At 45.3% G+C, this 16,868-nt stretch overlaps 6 non-coding genes across 6 annotated transcripts; all 6 read right to left on the bottom strand.

Moving 5' to 3' along the window:
- Window positions 1-574: 574 nt before the first annotated feature.
- Window positions 575-738, bottom strand: LOC142771594 (U1 spliceosomal RNA). The gene has a single exon (XR_012886011.1). It is a non-coding gene; the product is annotated as a U1 spliceosomal RNA (small nuclear RNA).
- Window positions 739-3,332: 2,594 nt separating this feature from the next.
- Window positions 3,333-3,496, bottom strand: LOC142771591 (U1 spliceosomal RNA). Its single transcript, XR_012886010.1, has one exon. It is a non-coding gene; the product is annotated as a U1 spliceosomal RNA (small nuclear RNA).
- A 2,597-nt stretch (window positions 3,497-6,093) lies between these two features.
- LOC142771589 (U1 spliceosomal RNA) lies at window positions 6,094-6,257 on the bottom strand. Its single transcript, XR_012886007.1, has one exon. It is a non-coding gene; the product is annotated as a U1 spliceosomal RNA (small nuclear RNA).
- Window positions 6,258-8,852: 2,595 nt separating this feature from the next.
- On the bottom strand, window positions 8,853-9,016 carry LOC142771587 (U1 spliceosomal RNA). The gene has a single exon (XR_012886006.1). It is a non-coding gene; the product is annotated as a U1 spliceosomal RNA (small nuclear RNA).
- Window positions 9,017-11,618: 2,602 nt separating this feature from the next.
- Window positions 11,619-11,782, bottom strand: LOC119184092 (U1 spliceosomal RNA). Its single transcript, XR_005111426.1, has one exon. It is a non-coding gene; the product is annotated as a U1 spliceosomal RNA (small nuclear RNA).
- Window positions 11,783-14,376: 2,594 nt separating this feature from the next.
- LOC119178817 (U1 spliceosomal RNA) lies at window positions 14,377-14,540 on the bottom strand. Its single transcript, XR_005110786.2, has one exon. It is a non-coding gene; the product is annotated as a U1 spliceosomal RNA (small nuclear RNA).
- Window positions 14,541-16,868: the final 2,328 nt, after the last annotated feature.

Genomic DNA, 16,868 nt, shown 5'->3' with positions numbered 1-16,868 from the left:
AGCACTCGGAACGAGGCTCCAGCTACCTGCCTTCGCTTTTAGGTGCCAGGGATGGAATCGTCAGCTATCTCGATTTTATATTATTTTACCTAATTTTCCGCCCACCAAGATCAATGGTAGGCACTCTTCGCAGCTCGCAACCGGAAATAAAGTTCGGGATAGTGAGCTGGGCCAGAAGGGTCGCTGAAGCACAGCAATGTGCGGCCATCTAGAGTGGCCCGAAGGCCCGTTGTCATCCTGCTTCCACTTTCCCTGCCACACCTGCCCTCAAATCATTCTTCCAAGGATCAATAAAGTCCCTTACCTACCTCAGGCATATTTCTTCATCTTCTTCACCCACAATGTGAAGACATAATACGAATAGAGATAGCGCAAAAACTTCAAATATTCCAATTTTCTCTCCAGATGCAGCCTTGGGCAGGTATATTTTAAGGGCTCTGAGCAACTCTCACTTAACACAAGAAAACGACACATCGGAAGCCATATCGGAGAACCTGGATCTCAATAGCTTGCACTCTCCTCCACCGCGCAAGTGTTTCAGCGGGTGTATTGATCTTCCTTTGGATTGTAAAATAGGGGGAGAGCGCGAACGCAGTCCCCCACTACCAAAAATTGCATGCCCCATCTGCCCCAGTTTGGGGTAGTGGCAGGGGTCAGCACGAGCGCAGTGCAATGCCCGCGCCTCTCCCTGGGGGCACCGCCATCTTGACCACGGTCACCCCGACACCAGGTAAGTATGCCAGACAACGGGTCGCACTCGGTCAGCACCCATCGCGACGTCTTGTGTCATTCTGGTGAGGTGCAGACGACGGTCGAAGATTGCTGTTTGCTTCTTGTATATTTTAAGGAGCCATTTCAAGAAACACTAATGGCCCACTAATATGCGTCGACCTGTTAAATAAAATTGAACCTAGCTCTGATTGATGATTAAAAAAAAAGCTCAAGTTTGATCAAATATAATAGCAGTTTTAGCGCAACAAGCATGAATCATCTTTACGCCGCTAGAGGCGCTAGCGCTGCGGTCAATTAACGGAGGGCGCACGTTTCATCCAAGGCTATTCATGTTCATGCACTTGTGCATGCACATTTTCAGCTCCACATCATGACGTTCCAGTCAATAAAGAAATTACAGCACAGTCACTTTCCATGTGAAGGTTTCGCATAACATCCACTGCGAAGATAAGTGCGATCTACTAATTGTTTTTTTTTTCTGCGCTTCGGGAAGGGATGTTTTGCATATTCGTACATTTTAATAGACCCATTTTTTTTTTGTAATTCGAAGGTATTTTTTTATGGAAAGCAAGTAGCGAGTTAAAACGCACCCGTCCTCTCGTGCTTATGGCTTATGGTACCTTTGTCTTGGGAAAAAAAAAACATCATGGGCGAAAGCCAATACAATTTAATTTTAAAGACTAAGCTGTGTATAGAAAACTGTCATGTGAAAGCTCAGGCAGTTTGAAGACACTGTGCGCTTTCATATTCTCACATCGTTTTCGAACGCATTGGTTTGAACTGGGCAAAGGAGGTCTTCTGCAAGTCTCAATTTCGATTCGCAGCAGCCCATGCAATTATCTAGTAAATGTGCATAAATCGAAGTGACGAACTGAGGCGCTAAACGCTGAAGCAGCAGCAAGCAAGCTCTCTTCATTGTTGAACCCTCTCATGAAAACTTTTCAGCGTCTATTGTTGTGGATCTCCTCTAACAGGGTGACAGCGGGAATCCTCAAATGGCCACGACTACTATTTATTTCCCATCTCATTAGACCGAAACGCGCGGTCCAAGGTACAAGTGTTGCGTTAGCGGGAATTATTGCATCGCAGTCTTTGCTTAGGTTGAGAATCTTGGTGGTGGAATGATAAATTGTTGTTGTATGGATTGATGGTAGATATCATACGAGCTAAAATTTTAGAAACGACAGTGAAATCGCTTGAAAACATTGAACACACTCGAAAATAAATTGCGGGTAGTGTTAGACAGCTACAAAATAAGAAAAGCAAACATTATAGGAGGTTCCAAACTGAAACATTCTAAAACACCTAAAGCACGGACGTCTACTGACAAGGTATGTTATTTTGATATTAAAATTCATTTCCGTATGCTGCGATCAACACTCAACACTTGATTGATGTTAGGCCACTACAGTACCAATACTAGCGACTTGAAGTGGCGGCCTGGCTATTGAAACGTCAGGTAACAAAATTTCTGAAATAGGCGCGCTTGTGCGTCACCAAAACATTCAAAGAGGGCGCTTGTGTGTCGCCAACCCATAGATGAGCCGCCAGGATTTCTTCAATAGGATAGGAGGGGGGGGGGGGGTGAGCAAGTGATTACATCCTGGGGCCGTATCAACCGCTAGTGCCCACAAGCAAGGGTCCTTTCAGCACCGCCCCTGTCTCGAAGTGTGGAGCGGGCATGGCTGCTGACGTCACGATATCTTGTAAGCATGTGAAGAGAAAATTTGGACGTCACAGCACACTCGGGGTGCCTGCAGTTGAAAGATAGCGATTCGAGATAGCGATTCTTCGAGTTGATGCAGCGATTCGAGAAAGCTTGTAAAATTGAGCTTTTTTGTGTGTTATAAATATTAAAAAGAAAAAAAAAGTCTAAGTCAAGGACAACCAAGACAGCATTATAGGTACTTTGTATTAAATTTGCAGCATTTCTTTGCGAACTTTGGTGATTTTAAGGGTATCTATCTATCTGGCCGCTTAGGTTTGGGTGGTCTCGTCCGAACACGGCTGCTGACACCAAAGCCCGAGCACTCGGAACGAGGCTCCAGCTACCTGCCTTCGCTTTTAGGTGCCAGGGATGGAATCGTCAGCTATCTCGATTTTATATTATTTTACCTAATTTTCCGCCCACCAAGATCAATGGTAGGCACTCTTCGCAGCTCGCAACCGGAAATAAAGTTCGGGATAGTGAGCTGGGCCAGAAGGGTCGCTGAAGCACAGCAATGTGCGGCCATCTAGAGTGGCCCGAAGGCCCGTTGTCATCCTGCTTCCACTTTCCCTGCCACACCTGCCCTCAAATCATTCTTCCAAGGATCAATAAAGTCCCTTACCTACCTCAGGCATATTTCTTCATCTTCTTCACCCACAATGTGAAGACATAATACGAATAGAGATAGCGCAAAAACTTCAAATATTCAAATTTTCTCTCCAGATGCAGCCTTGGGCAGGTATATTTGAAGGGCTCTGAGCAACTCTCACTTAACACAAGAAAACGACACATCGGAAGCCATATCGGAGAACCTGGATCTCAATAGCTTGCACTCTCCTCCACCGCGCAAGTGTTTCAGCGGGTGTATAGATCTTCCTTTGGATTGTAAAATAGGGGGAGAGCGCGAACGCAGTCCCCCACTACCAAAAATTGCATGCCCCATCTGCCCCAGTTTGGGGTAGTGGCAGGGGTCAGCACGAGCGCAGTGCAATGCCCGCGCCTCTCCCTGGGGGCACCGCCATCTTGACCACGGTCACCCCGACACCAGGTAAGTATGCCAGACAACGGGTCGCACTCGGTCAGCACCCATCGCGACGTCTTGTGTCATTCAGGTGAGGTGCAGACGACGGTCGAAGATTGCTGTTTGCTTCTTGTATATTTTAAGGAGCCATTTCAAGAAACACTAATGGCCCACTAATATGCGTCGACCTGTTAAATAAAATTGAACCTAGCTCTGATTGATGATTAAAAAAAAAGCTCAAGTTTGATCAAATATAATAGCAGTTTTAGCGCAACAAGCATGAATCATCTTTACGCCGCTAGAGGCGCTAGCGCTGCGGTCAATTAACGGAGGGCGCACGTTTCATCCAAGGCTATTCATGTTCATGCACTTGTGCATGCACATTTTCAGCTCCACATCATGACGTTCCAGTCAATAAAGAAATTACAGCACAGTCACTTTCCATGTGAAGGTTTCGCATAACATCCACTGCGAAGATACGTGCGATCTACTAATTGTTTTTTTTTTCTGCGCTTCGGGAAGGGATGTTTTGCATATTCGTACATTTTAATAAACCCTTTTTTTTTTGTAATTCGAAGGTATTTTTTTATGGAAAGCAAGTAGCGAGTTAAAACGCACCCGTCCTCTCGTGCTTATGGCTTATGGTACCTTTGTCTTGGGAAAAAAAAAACATCATGGGCGAAAGCCAATACAATTTAATTTTAAAGACTAAGCTGTGTATAGAAAACTGTCATGTGAAAGCTCAGGCAGTTTGAAGACACTGTGCGCTTTCATATTCTCACATCGTTTTCGAACGCATTGGTTTGAACTGGGCAAAGGAGGTCTTCTGCAAGTCTCAATTTCGATTCGCAGCAGCCCATGCAATTATCTAGTAAATGTGCATAAATCGAAGTGACGAGCTGAGGCGCTGAACGCTGAAGCAGCAGCAAGCAAGCTCTCTTCATTGTTGAACCCTCTCATGAAAACTTTTCAGCGTCTATTGTTGTGGATCTCCTCTAACAGGGTGACGGCGGGAATCCTCAAATGGCCACGACTACTATTTATTTCCCATCTCATTAGACCGAAACGCGCGGTCCAAGGTACAAGTGTTGCGTTAGCGGGAATTATTGCATCGCAGTCTTTGCTTAGGTTGAGAATCTTGGTGGTGGAATGATAAATTGTTGTTGTATGGATTGATGGTAGATATCATACGAGCTAAAATTTTAGAAACGACAGTGAAATCGCTTGAAAACATTGAACACACTCGAAAATAAATTGCGGGTAGTGTTAGACAGCTACAAAATAAGAAAAGCAAACATTATAGGAGGTTCCAAACTGAAACATTCTAAAACACCTAAAGCACGGACGTCTACTGACAAGGTATGTTATTTTGATATTAAAATTCATTTCCGTATGCGGCGATCAACACTCAACACTTGATTGATGTTAGGCCACTACAGTACCAATACTAGCGACTTGAAGTGGCGGCCTGGCTATTGAAACGTCAGGTAACAAAATTTCTGAAATAGGCGCGCTTGTGCGTCACCAAAACATTCAAAGAGGGCGCTTGTGTGTCGCCAACCCATAGATGAGCCGCCAGGATTTCTTCAATAGGATAGGAGGGGGGGGGGGGGGGGTGAGCAAGTGATTACATCCTGGGGCCGTATCAACCGCTAGTGCCCACAAGCTAGGGTCCTTTCAGCACCGCCCCTGTCTCGAAGTGTGGAGCGGGCATGGCTGCTGACGTCACGATATCTTGTAAGCATGTGAAGAGAAAATTTGGACGTCGCAGCACACTCGGGGTGCCTGCAGTTGAAATATAGCGATTCGAGATAGCGATTCTTCGAGTTGATGCAGCGATTCGAGAAAGCTTGTAAAATTGAGCTTTTTTGTGTGTTATAAATATTAAAAAGAAAAAAAAAGTCTATGTCAAGGACAACCAAGACAGCATTATAGGTACTTTGTATTAAATTTGCAGCATTTCTTTGCGAACTTTGGTGATTTTAAGGGTATCTATCTATCTGGCCGCTTAGGTTTGGGTGGTCTCGTCCGAACACGGCTGCTGACACCAAAGCCCGAGCACTCGGAACGAGGCTCCAGCTACCTGCCTTCGCTTTTAGGTGCCAGGGATGGAATCGTCAGCTATCTCGATTTTATATTATTTTACCTAATTTTCCGCCCACCAAGATCAATGGTAGGCACTCTTCGCAGCTCGCAACCGGAAATAAAGTTCGGGATAGTGAGCTGGGCCAGAAGGGTCGCTGAAGCACAGCAATGTGCGGCCATCTAGAGTGGCCCGAAGGCCCGTTGTCATCCTGCTTCCACTTTCCCTGCCACACCTGCCCTCAAATCATTCTTCCAAGGATCAATAAAGTCCCTTACCTACCTCAGGCATATTTCTTCATCTTCTTCACCCACAATGTGAAGACATAATACGAATAGAGATAGCGCAAAAACTTCAAATATTCCAATTTTCTCTCCAGATGCAGCCTTGGGCAGGTATATTTGAAGGGCTCTGAGCAACTCTCACTTAACACAAGAAAACGACACATCGGAAGCCATATCGGAGAACCTGGATCTCAATAGCTTGCACTCTCCTCCACCGCGCAAGTGTTTCAGCGGGTGTATAGATCTTCCTTTGGACTGTAAAAAAAGGGGGAGAGCGCGAACGCAGTCCCCCACTACCAAAAATTGCATGCCCCATCTGCCCCAGTTTGGGGTAGTGGCAGGGGTCAGCACGAGCGCAGTGCAATGCCCGCGCCTCTCCCTGGGGGCACCGCCATCTTGACCACGGTCACCCCGACACCAGGTAAGTATGCCAGACAACGGGTCGCACTCGGTCAGCACCCATCGCGACGTCTTGTGTCATTCTGGTGAGGTGCAGACGACGGTCGAAGATTGCTGTTTGCTTCTTGTATATTTTAAGGAGCCATTTCAAGAAACACTAATGGCCCACTAATATGCGTCGACCTGTTAAATAAAATTGAACCTAGCTCTGATTGATGATTAAAAAAAAAGCTCAAGTTTGATCAAATATAATAGCAGTTTTAGCGCAACAAGCATGAATCATCTTTACGCCGCTAGAGGCGCTAGCGCTGCGGTCAATTAACGGAGGGCGCACGTTTCATCCAAGGCTATTCATGTTCATGCACTTGTGCATGCATTTTCAGCTCCACATCATGACGTTCCAGTCAATAAAGAAATTACAGCACAGTCACTTTCCATGTGAAGGTTTCGCATAACATCCACTGCGAAGATACGTGCGATCTACTAATTGTTTTTTTTTTCTGCGCTTCGGGAAGGGATGTTTTGCATATTCGTACATTTTAATAGACCCATTTTTTTTTTGTAATTCGAAGGTATTTTTTTATGGAAAGCAAGTAGCAAGTTAAAACGCACCCGTCCTCTCGTGCTTATGGCTTATGGTACCTTTGTCTTGGGAAAAAAAAAACATCATGGGCGAAAGCCAATACAATTTAATTTTAAAGACTAAGCTGTGCATAGAAAACTGTCATGTGAAAGCTCAGGCAGTTTGAAGACACTGTGCGCTTTCATATTCTCACATCGTTTTCGAACGCATTGGTTTGAACTGGGCAAAGGAGGTCTTCTGCAAGTCTCAATTTCGATTCGCAGCAGCCCATGCAATTATCTAGTAAATGTGCATAAATCGAAGTGACGAACTGAGGCGCTGAACGCTGAAGCAGCAGCAAGCAAGCTCTCTTCATTGTTGAACCCTCTCATGAAAACTTTTCAGCGTCTATTGTTGTGGATATCCTCAAACAGGGTGACAGCGGGAATCCTCAAATGGCCACGACTACTATTTATTTCCCATCTCATTAGACCGAAACGCGCGGTCCAAGGTACAAGTGTTGCGTTAGCGGGAATTATTGAATCGCAGTCTTTGCTTAGGTTGAGAATCTTGGTGGTGGAATGATAAATTGTTGTTGTATAGGTTGATGGTAGATATCATACGAGCTAAAATTTTAGAAACGACAGTGAAATCGCTTGAAAACATTGAACACACTCGAAAATAAATTGCGGGTAGTGTTAGACAGCTACAAAATAAGAAAAGCAAACATTATAGGAGGTTCCAAACTGAAACATTCTAAAACACCTAAAGCACGGACGTCTACTGACAAGGTATGTTATTTTGATATTAAAATTCATTTCCGTATGCTGCGATCAACACTCAACACTTGATTGATGTTAGGCCACTACAGTACCAATACTAGCGACTTGAAGTGGCGGCCTGGCTATTGAAACGTCAGGTAACAAAATTTCTGAAATAGGCGCGCTTGTGCGTCACCAAAACATTCAAAGAGGGCGCTTGTGTGTCGCCAACCCATAGATGAGCCGCCAGGATTTCTTCAATAGGATAGGAGGGGGGGGGGGGGGGGTGAGCAAGTGATTACATCCTGGGGCCGTATCAACCGCTAGTGCCCACAAGCTAGGGTCCTTTCAGCACCGCCCCTGTCTCGAAGTGTGGAGCGGGCATGGCTGCTGACGTCACGATATCTTGTAAGCATGTGAAGAGAAAATTTGGACGTCGCAGCACACTCGGGGTGCCTGCAGTTGAAAGATAGCGATTCGAGATAGCGATTCTTCGAGTTGATGCAGCGATTCGAGAAAGCTTGTAAAATTGAGCTTTTTTGTGTGTTATAAATATTAAAAAGAAAAAAAAAGTCTAAGTCAAGGACAACCAAGACAGCATTATAGGTACTTTGTATTAAATTTGCAGCATTTCTTTGCGAACTTTGGTGATTTTAAGGGTATCTATCTATCTGGCCGCTTAGGTTTGGGTGGTCTCGTCCGAACACGGCTGCTGACACCAAAGCCCGAGCACTCGGAACGAGGCTCCAGCTACCTGCCTTCGCTTTTAGTTGCCAGGGATGGAATCGTCAGCTATCTCGATTTTATATTATTTTACCTAATTTTCCGCCCACCAAGATCAATGGTAGGCACTCTTCGCAGCTCGCAACCGGAAATAAAGTTCGGGATAGTGAGCTGGGCCAGAAGGGTCGCTGAAGCACAGCAATGTGCGGCCATCTAGAGTGGCCCGAAGGCCCGTTGTCATCCTGCTTCCACTTTCCCTGCCACACCTGCCCTCAAATCATTCTTCCAAGGATCAATAAAGTCCCTTACCTACCTCAGGCATATTTCTTCATCTTCTTCACCCACAATGTGAAGACATAATACTAATAGTAATAGCGCAAAAACTTCAAATATTGCAATTTTCTCTCCAGATGCAGCCTTGGGCAAGTATATTTTAAGGGCTCTGAGCAACTCTCACTTAACACCAGAAAACGACACATCGGAAGCTATATCGGAGAACCCGGATCTCAATAGCTTGCACTCTCCTCCGCCGCGCAAGTGTTTCAGCGGGTGTATAGATCTTCCTTTGGATTGTAAAATAGGGGGAGAGCGCGAACGCAGTCCCCCACTACCAAAAATTGCATGCCCCATCTGCCCCAGTTTGGGGTAGTGGCAGGGGTCAGCACGAGCGCAGTGCAATGCCCGCGCCTCTCCCTGGGGGCACCGCCATCTTGACCACGGTCACCCCGACACCAGGTAAGTATGCCAGACAACGGGTCGCACTCGGTCAGCACCCATCGTGACGTCTTGTGTCATTCTGGTGAGGTGCAGACGACGGTCGAAGATTACTGTTTGCTTCTTGTATATTTTAAGGAGCCATTTGAAGAAGCACCAATGGCCCACTAATATGCGTCGACCTGTTAAATAAAATTGAACCTAGCTCTGATTGATGACAAAAAAAAGCTCAAGTTTGATCAAATATAATAGCAGTTTTAGCGCAACAAGCATGAATCATCTTTACGCCGCTAGAGGCGCTAGCGCTGCTGTCAATTAACGGAGGGCGCACGTTTCATCCAAGGCTATTCATGCTCATGCACTTGTGCATGCATTTTCAGCTCCACATCATGACGTTCCAGTCAATAAAGAAATTACAGCAGAGTCACTTTCCATGTGAAGGTTTCGCATAACATCGACTGCGAAGAAGATACGTGCGATCTACTAATTGTTTTTTTTTTCTGCGCTTCGGGAAGGGATGTTTTGCATATTCGTACATTTTAATAGACCCATTTTTTTTTTTTGTAATTCGAAGGTATTTTTTTATGGAAAGCAAGTAGCGAGTTAAAACGCACCCGTCCTCTCGTGCTTATGGCTTATGGTACCTTTGTCTTGGGAAAAAAAAAACATCATGGGCGAAAGCCAATACAATTTAATTTTAAAGACTAAGCTGTGTATAGAAAAACTGTCATGTGAAAGCTCAGGCAGTTTTGAAGACACTGTGCGCTTTCATATTCTCACATCGTTTTCGAACGCATTGGTTTGAACTGGGCAAAGGAGGTCTTCTGCAAGTCTCAATTTCGATTCGCAGCAGCCCATGCAATTATCTAGTAAATGTGCATAAATCGAAGTGACGAACTGAGGCGCTGAAAGCAGCAGCAGCAGCAAGCAAGCTCTCTTCATTGTTGAACCCTCTCATGAAAACTTTTCAGCGTCTATTGTTGTGGATCTCCTCAAACAGGGTGACAGCGGGAATCCTCAAATGGCCACGACTACTATTTATTTCCCATCTCATTAGACCGAAACGCGCGGTCCAAGGTACAAGTGTTGCGTTAGCGGGAATTATTGCATCGCAGTCTTTGCTTAGGTTGAGAATCTTGGTGGTGGAATGATAAATTGTTGTTGTATGGATTGATGGTAGATATCATACGAGCTAAAATTTTAGAAACGACAGTGAAATCGCTTGAAAACATTGAACACACTCGAAAATAAATTGCGGGTAGTGTTAGACAGCTACAAAATAAGAAAAGCAAACATTATAGGAGGTTCCAAACTGAAACATTCTAAAACACCTAAAGCACGGACGTCTACTGACAAGGTATGTTATTTTGATATTAAAATTCATTTCCGTATGCTGCGATCAACACTCAACACTTGATTGATGTTAGGCCACTACAGTACCAATACTAGCGACTTGAAGTGGCGGCCTGGCTATTGAAACGTCAGGTAACAAAATTTCTGAAACAGGCGCGCTTGTGCGTCACCAAAACATTCAAAGAGGGCGCTTGTGTGTCGCCAACCCATAGATGAGCCGCCAGGATTTCTTCAATAGGATAGGAGGGGGGGGGGGGGGGGGTGAGCAAGTGATTACATCCTGGGGCCGTATCAACCGCTAGTGCCCACAAGCTAGGGTCCTTTCAGCACCGCCCCTGTCTCGAAGTGTGGAGCGGGCATTGCTGCTGACGTCACGATATCTTCTAAGCATGTGAAGAGAAAATTTGGACGTCACAGCACACTCGGGGTGCCTGCAGTTGAAAGATAGCGATTCGGGATAGCGATTCTTCGAGTTGATGCAGCGATTCGAGAAAGCTTGTAAAATTGAGCTTTTTTGTGTGTTATAAATATTAAAAAGAAAAAAAAGTCTTTAAGCCAAGGACAACCAAGACAGCATTATAGGTACTTTGTATTAAATTTGCAGCATTTCTTTGCGAACTTTGGTGATTTTAAGGGTATCTATCTATCTGGCCGCTTAGGTTTGGGTGGTCTCGTCCGAACACGGCTGCTGACACCAAAGCCCGAGCACTCGGTACGAGGCTTCAGCTACCTGCCTTCGCTTTTAGGTGCCAGGGATGGAATCGTCAGCTATCTCGATTTTATATTATTTTACCTAATTTTCCGCCCACCAAGAGCGATGGTAGGCACTCTTCGCAGCTCGCAACCGGAAATAAAGTTCGGGATAGTGAGCTGGGCCAGAAGGGTCGCTGAAGCACAGCAATGTTCGGCCATCTAGAGTGGCCCGAAGGCCCGTTGTCATCCTGCTTACACTTTCCCTGCCACACCTGCCCTCAAATGATTCTTCCAAGGATCAATAAAGTCCCGCACCTACCTCAGGCATATTTCTTCATCTTCTTCACCCACAATGTGAAGACATAATACGAATAGAGATAGCGCAAAAACTTCAAATATTCCAATTTTCTCTCCAGATGCAGCCTTGGGCAGGTATATTTTAAGGGCTCTGAGCAACTCTCACTTAACACAAGAAAACGACACATCGGAAGCCATATCGGAGAACCTGGATCTCAATAGCTTGCACTCTCCTCCACCGCGCAAGTGTTTCAGCGGGTGTATAGATCTTCCTTTGGATTGTAAAATAGGGGGAGAGCGCGAACGCAGTCCCCCACTACCAAAAATTGCATGCCCCATCTGCCCCAGTTTGGGGTAGTGGCAGGGGTCAGCACGAGCGCAGTGCAATGCCCGCGCCTCTCCCTGGGGGCACCGCCATCTTGACCACGGTCACCCCGACACCAGGTAAGTATGCCAGACAACGGGTCGCACTCGGTCAGCACCCATCGCGACGTCTTGTGTCATTCAGGTGAGGTGCAGACGACGGTCGAAGATTGCTGTTTGCTTCTTGTATATATTAAGGATCCATTTGAAGAAACACTAATGGCCCACTAATATGCGTCGACCTGTTAAATAAAATTGAACCTAGCTCTGATTGATGATTAAAAAAAAAGCTCAAGTTTGATCAAATATAATAGCAGTTTTAGCGCAACAAGCATGAATCATCTTTACGCCGCTAGAGGCGCTAGCGCTGCGGTCAATTAACGGAGGGCGCACGTTTCATCCAAGGCTATTCATGTTCATGCACTTGTGCATGCACATTTTCAGCTCCACATCATGACGTTCCAGTCAATAAAGAAATTACAGCACAGTCACTTTCCATGTGAAGGTTTCGCATAACATCCACTGCGAAGATACGTGCGATCTACTAATTGTTTTTTTTTTCTGCGCTTCGGGAAGGGATGTTTTGCATATTCGTACATTTTAATAGACCCATTTTTTTTTTGTAATTCGAAGGTATTTTTTTACGGAAAGCAAGTAGCGAGTTAAAACGCACCCGTCCTCTCGTGCTTATGGCTTATGGTACCTTTGTCTTGGGAAAAAAAAAACATCATGGGCGAAAGCCAATACAATTTAATTTTAAAGACTAAGCTGTGTATAGAAAACTGTCATGTGAAAGCTCAGGCAGTTTGAAGACACTGTGCGCTTTCATATTCTCACATCGTTTTCGAACGCATTGGTTTGAACTGGGCAAAGGAGGTCTTCTGCAAGTCTCAATTTCGATTCGCAGCAGCCCATGCAATTATCTAGTAAATGTGCATAAATCGAAGTGACGAACTGAGGCGCTGAACGCTGAAGCAGCAGCAAGCAAGCTCTCTTCATTGTTGAACCCTCTCATGAAAACTTTTCAGCGTCTATTGTTGTGGATCTCCTCTAACAGGGTGACAGCGGGAATCCTCAAATGGCCACGACTACTATTTATTTCCCATCTCATTAGACCGAAACGCGCGGTCCAAGGTACAAGTGTTGCGTTAGCGGGAATTATTGCATCGCAGTCTTTGCTTAGGTTGAGAATCTTGGTGGTGGAATGATAAATTGTTGCTGTATGGATTGATGGTAGATATCATACGAGCTAAAATTTTAGAAACGACAGTGAAATCGCTTGAAAACATTGAACACACTCGAAAATAAATTGCGGGTAGTGTTAGACAGCTACAAAATAAGAAAAGCAAACATTATAGGAGGTTCTAAACTGAAACATTCTAAAACACCTAAAGCACGGACGTCTACTGACAAGGTATGTTATTTTGATATTAAAATTCATTTCCGTATGCTGCGATCAACACTCAACACTTGATTGATGTTAGGCCACTACAGTACCAATACTAGCGACTTGAAGTGGCGGCCTGGCTATTGAAACGTCAGGTAACAAAATTTCTGAAATAGGCGCGCTTGTGCGTCACCAAAACATTCAAAGAGGGCGCTTGTGTGTCGCCAACCCATAGATGAGCCGCCAGGATTTCTTCAATAGGATAGGAGGGGGGGGGGGGGTGAGCAAGTGATTACATCCTGGGGCCGTATCAACCGCTAGTGCCCACAAGCTAGGGTCCTTTGAGCACCGCCCCTGTCTCGAAGTGTGGAGCGGGCATGGCTGCTGACGTCACGATATCTTGTAAGCATGTGAAGAGAAAATTTGGACGTCGCAGCACACTCGGGGTGCCTGCAGTTGAAATATAGCGATTCGAGATAGCGATTCTTCGAGTTGATGCAGCGATTCGAGAAAGCTTGTAAAATTGAGCTTTTTTGTGTGTTATAAATATTAAAAAGAAAAAAAAAGTCTAAGTCAAGGACAACCAAGACAGCATTATAGGTACTTTGTATTAAATTTGCAGCATTTCTTTGCGAACTTTGGTGATTTTAAGGGTATCTATCTATCTGGCCGCTTAGGTTTGGGTGGTCTCGTCCGAACACGGCTGCTGACACCAAAGCCCGAGCACTCGGAACGAGGCTCCAGCTACCTGCCTTCGCTTTTAGGTGCCAGGGATGGAATCGTCAGCTATCTCGATTTTATATTATTTTACCTAATTTTCCGCCCACCAAGATCGATGGTAGGCACTCTTCGCAGCTCGCAACCGGAAATAAAGTTCGGGATAGTGAGCTGGGCCAGAAGGGTCGCTGAAGCACAGCAATGTGCGGCCATCTAGAGTGGCCCGAAGGCCCGTTGTCATCCTGCTTCCACTTTCCCTGCCACACCTGCCCTCAAATCATTCTTCCAAGGATCAATAAAGTCCCTTACCTACCTCAGGCATATTTCTTCATCTTCTTCACCCACAATGTGAAGACATAATACGAATAGAGATAGCGCAAAAACTTCAAATATTCCAATTTTCTCTCCAGATGCAGCCTTGGGCAGGTATATTTTAAGGGCTCTGAGCAACTCTCACTTAACACAAGAAAACGACACATCGGAAGCCATATCGGAGAACCTGGATCTCAATAGCTTGCACTCTCCTCCGCCGCGCAAGTGTTTCAGCGGGTGTATAGATCTTCCTTTGGATTGTAAAATAGGGGGAGAGCGCGAACGCAGTCCCCCACTACCAAAAGTTGCATGCCCCATCTGCCCCAGTTTGGGGTAGTGGCAGGGGTCAGCACGAGCGCAGTGCAATGCCCGCGCCTCTCCCTGGGGGCACCGCCATCTTGACCACGGTCACCCCGACACCAGGTAAGTATGCCAGACAACGGGTCGCACTCGGTCAGCACCCATCGCGACGTCTTGTGTCATTCTGGTGAGGTGCAGACGACGGTCGAAGATTGCTGTTTGCTTCTTGTATATTTTAAGGAGCCATTTCAAGAAACACTAATGGCCCACTAATATGCGTCGACCTGTTAAATAAAATTGAACCTAGCTCTGATTGATGATTAAAAAAAAAGCTCAAGTTTGATCAAATATAATAGCAGTTTTAGCGCAACAAGCATGAATCATCTTTACGCCGCTAGAGGCGCTAGCGCTGCGGTCAATTAACGGAGGGCGCACGTTTCATCCAAGGCTATTCATGTTCATGCACTTGTGCATGCACATTTTCAGCTCCACATCATGACGTTCCAGTCAATAAAGAAATTACAGCACAGTCACTTTCCATGTGAAGGTTTCGCATAACATCCACTGCGAAGATACGTGCGATCTACTAATTGTTTTTTTTTTCTGCGCTTCGGGAAGGGATGTTTTGCATATTCGTACATTTTAATAGACCCATTTTTTTTTTGTAATTCGAAGGTATTTTTTTATGGAAAGCAAGTAGCGAGTTAAAACGCACCCGTCCTCTCGTGCTTATGGCTTATGGTACCTTTGTCTTGGGAAAAAAAAAAAAACATCATGGGCGAAAGCCAATACAATTTAATTTTAAAGACTAAGCTGTGTATAGAAAACTGTCATGTGAAAGCTCAGGCAGTTTGAAGACACTGTGCGCTTTCATATTCTCACATCGTTTTCGAACGCATTGGTTTGAACTGGGCAAAGGAGGTCTTCTGCAAGTCTCAATTTCGATTCGCAGCAGCCCATGCAATTATCTAGTAAATGTGCATAAATCGAAGTGACGAACTGAGGCGCTGAACGCTGAAGCAGCAGCAAGCAAGCTCTCTTCATTGTTGAACCCTCTCATGAAAACTTTTCAGCGTCTATTGTTGTGGATCTCCTCTAACAGGGTGACAGCGGGAATCCTCAAATGGCCACGACTACTATTTATTTCCCATCTCATTAGACCGAAACGCGCGGTCCAAGGTACAAGTGTTGCGTTAGCGGGAATTATTGCATCGCAGTCTTTGCTTAGGTTGAGAATCTTGGTGGTGGAATGATAAATTGTTGTTGTATGGATTGATGGTAGATATCATACGAGCTAAAATTTTAGAAACGACAGTGAAATCGCTTGAAAACATTGAACACACTCGAAAATAAATTGCGGGTAGTGTTAGACAGCTACAAAATAAGAAAAGCAAACATTATAGGAGGTTCCAAACTGAAACATTCTAAAACACCTAAAGCACGGACGTCTACTGACAAGGTATGTTATTTTGATATTAAAATTCATTTCCGTATGCTGATATCAACACTCAACACTTGATTGATGTTAGGCCACTACAGTACCAATACTAGCGACTTGAAGTGGCGGCCTGGCTATTGAAACGTCAGGTAACAAAATTTCTGAAATAGGCGCGCTTGTGCGTCACCAAAACATTCAAAGAGGGCGCTTGTGTGTCGCCAACCCATAGATGAGCCGCCAGGATTTCTTCAATAGGATAGGAGGGGGGGGGGGGGGGGTGAGCAAGTGATTACATCCTGGGGCCGTATCAACCGCTAGTGCCCACAAGCTAGGGTCCTTTCAGCACCGCCCCTGTCTCGAAGTGTGGAGCGGGCATGGCTGCTGACGTCACGATATCTTGTAAGCATGTGAAGAGAAAATTTGGACGTCGCAGCACACTCGGGGTGCCTGCAGTTGAAATATAGCGATTCGAGATAGCGATTCTTCGAGTTGATGCAGCGATTCGAGAAAGCTTGTAAAATTGAGCTTTTTTGTGTGTTATAAATATTAAAAAGAAAAAAAAAAGTCTAAGTCAAGGACAACCAAGACAGCATTATAGGTACTTTGTATTAACTTTGCAGCATTTCTTTGCGAACTTTGGTGATTTTAAGGGTATCTATCTATCTGGCCGCTTAGGTTTGGGTGGTCTCGTCCGAACACGGCTGCTGACACCAAAGCCCGAGCACTCGGAACGAGGCTCCAGCTACCTGCCTTCGCTTTTAGGTGCCAGGGATGGAATCGTCAGCTATCTCGATTTTATATTATTTTACCTAATTTTCCGCCCACCAAGATCAATGGTAGGCACTCTTCGCAGCTCGCAACCGGAAATAAAGTTCGGGATAGTGAGCTGGGCCAGAAGGGTCGCTGAAGCACAGCAATGTGCGGCCACCTAGAGTGGCCCGAAGGCCCGTTGTCATCCTGCTTCCACTTTCCCTGCCACACCTGCCCTCAAATCATTCTTCCAAGGATCAATAAAGTCCCT

This window comes from Rhipicephalus microplus, chromosome 1, assembly GCF_043290135.1.
Source record: "Rhipicephalus microplus isolate Deutch F79 chromosome 1, USDA_Rmic, whole genome shotgun sequence".
NCBI lineage: Eukaryota > Metazoa > Arthropoda > Arachnida > Ixodida > Ixodidae > Rhipicephalus > Rhipicephalus microplus.
Note: the sequence above shows the minus strand (reverse complement) of the source record. Positions and strands in the feature narration are given on the sequence as shown.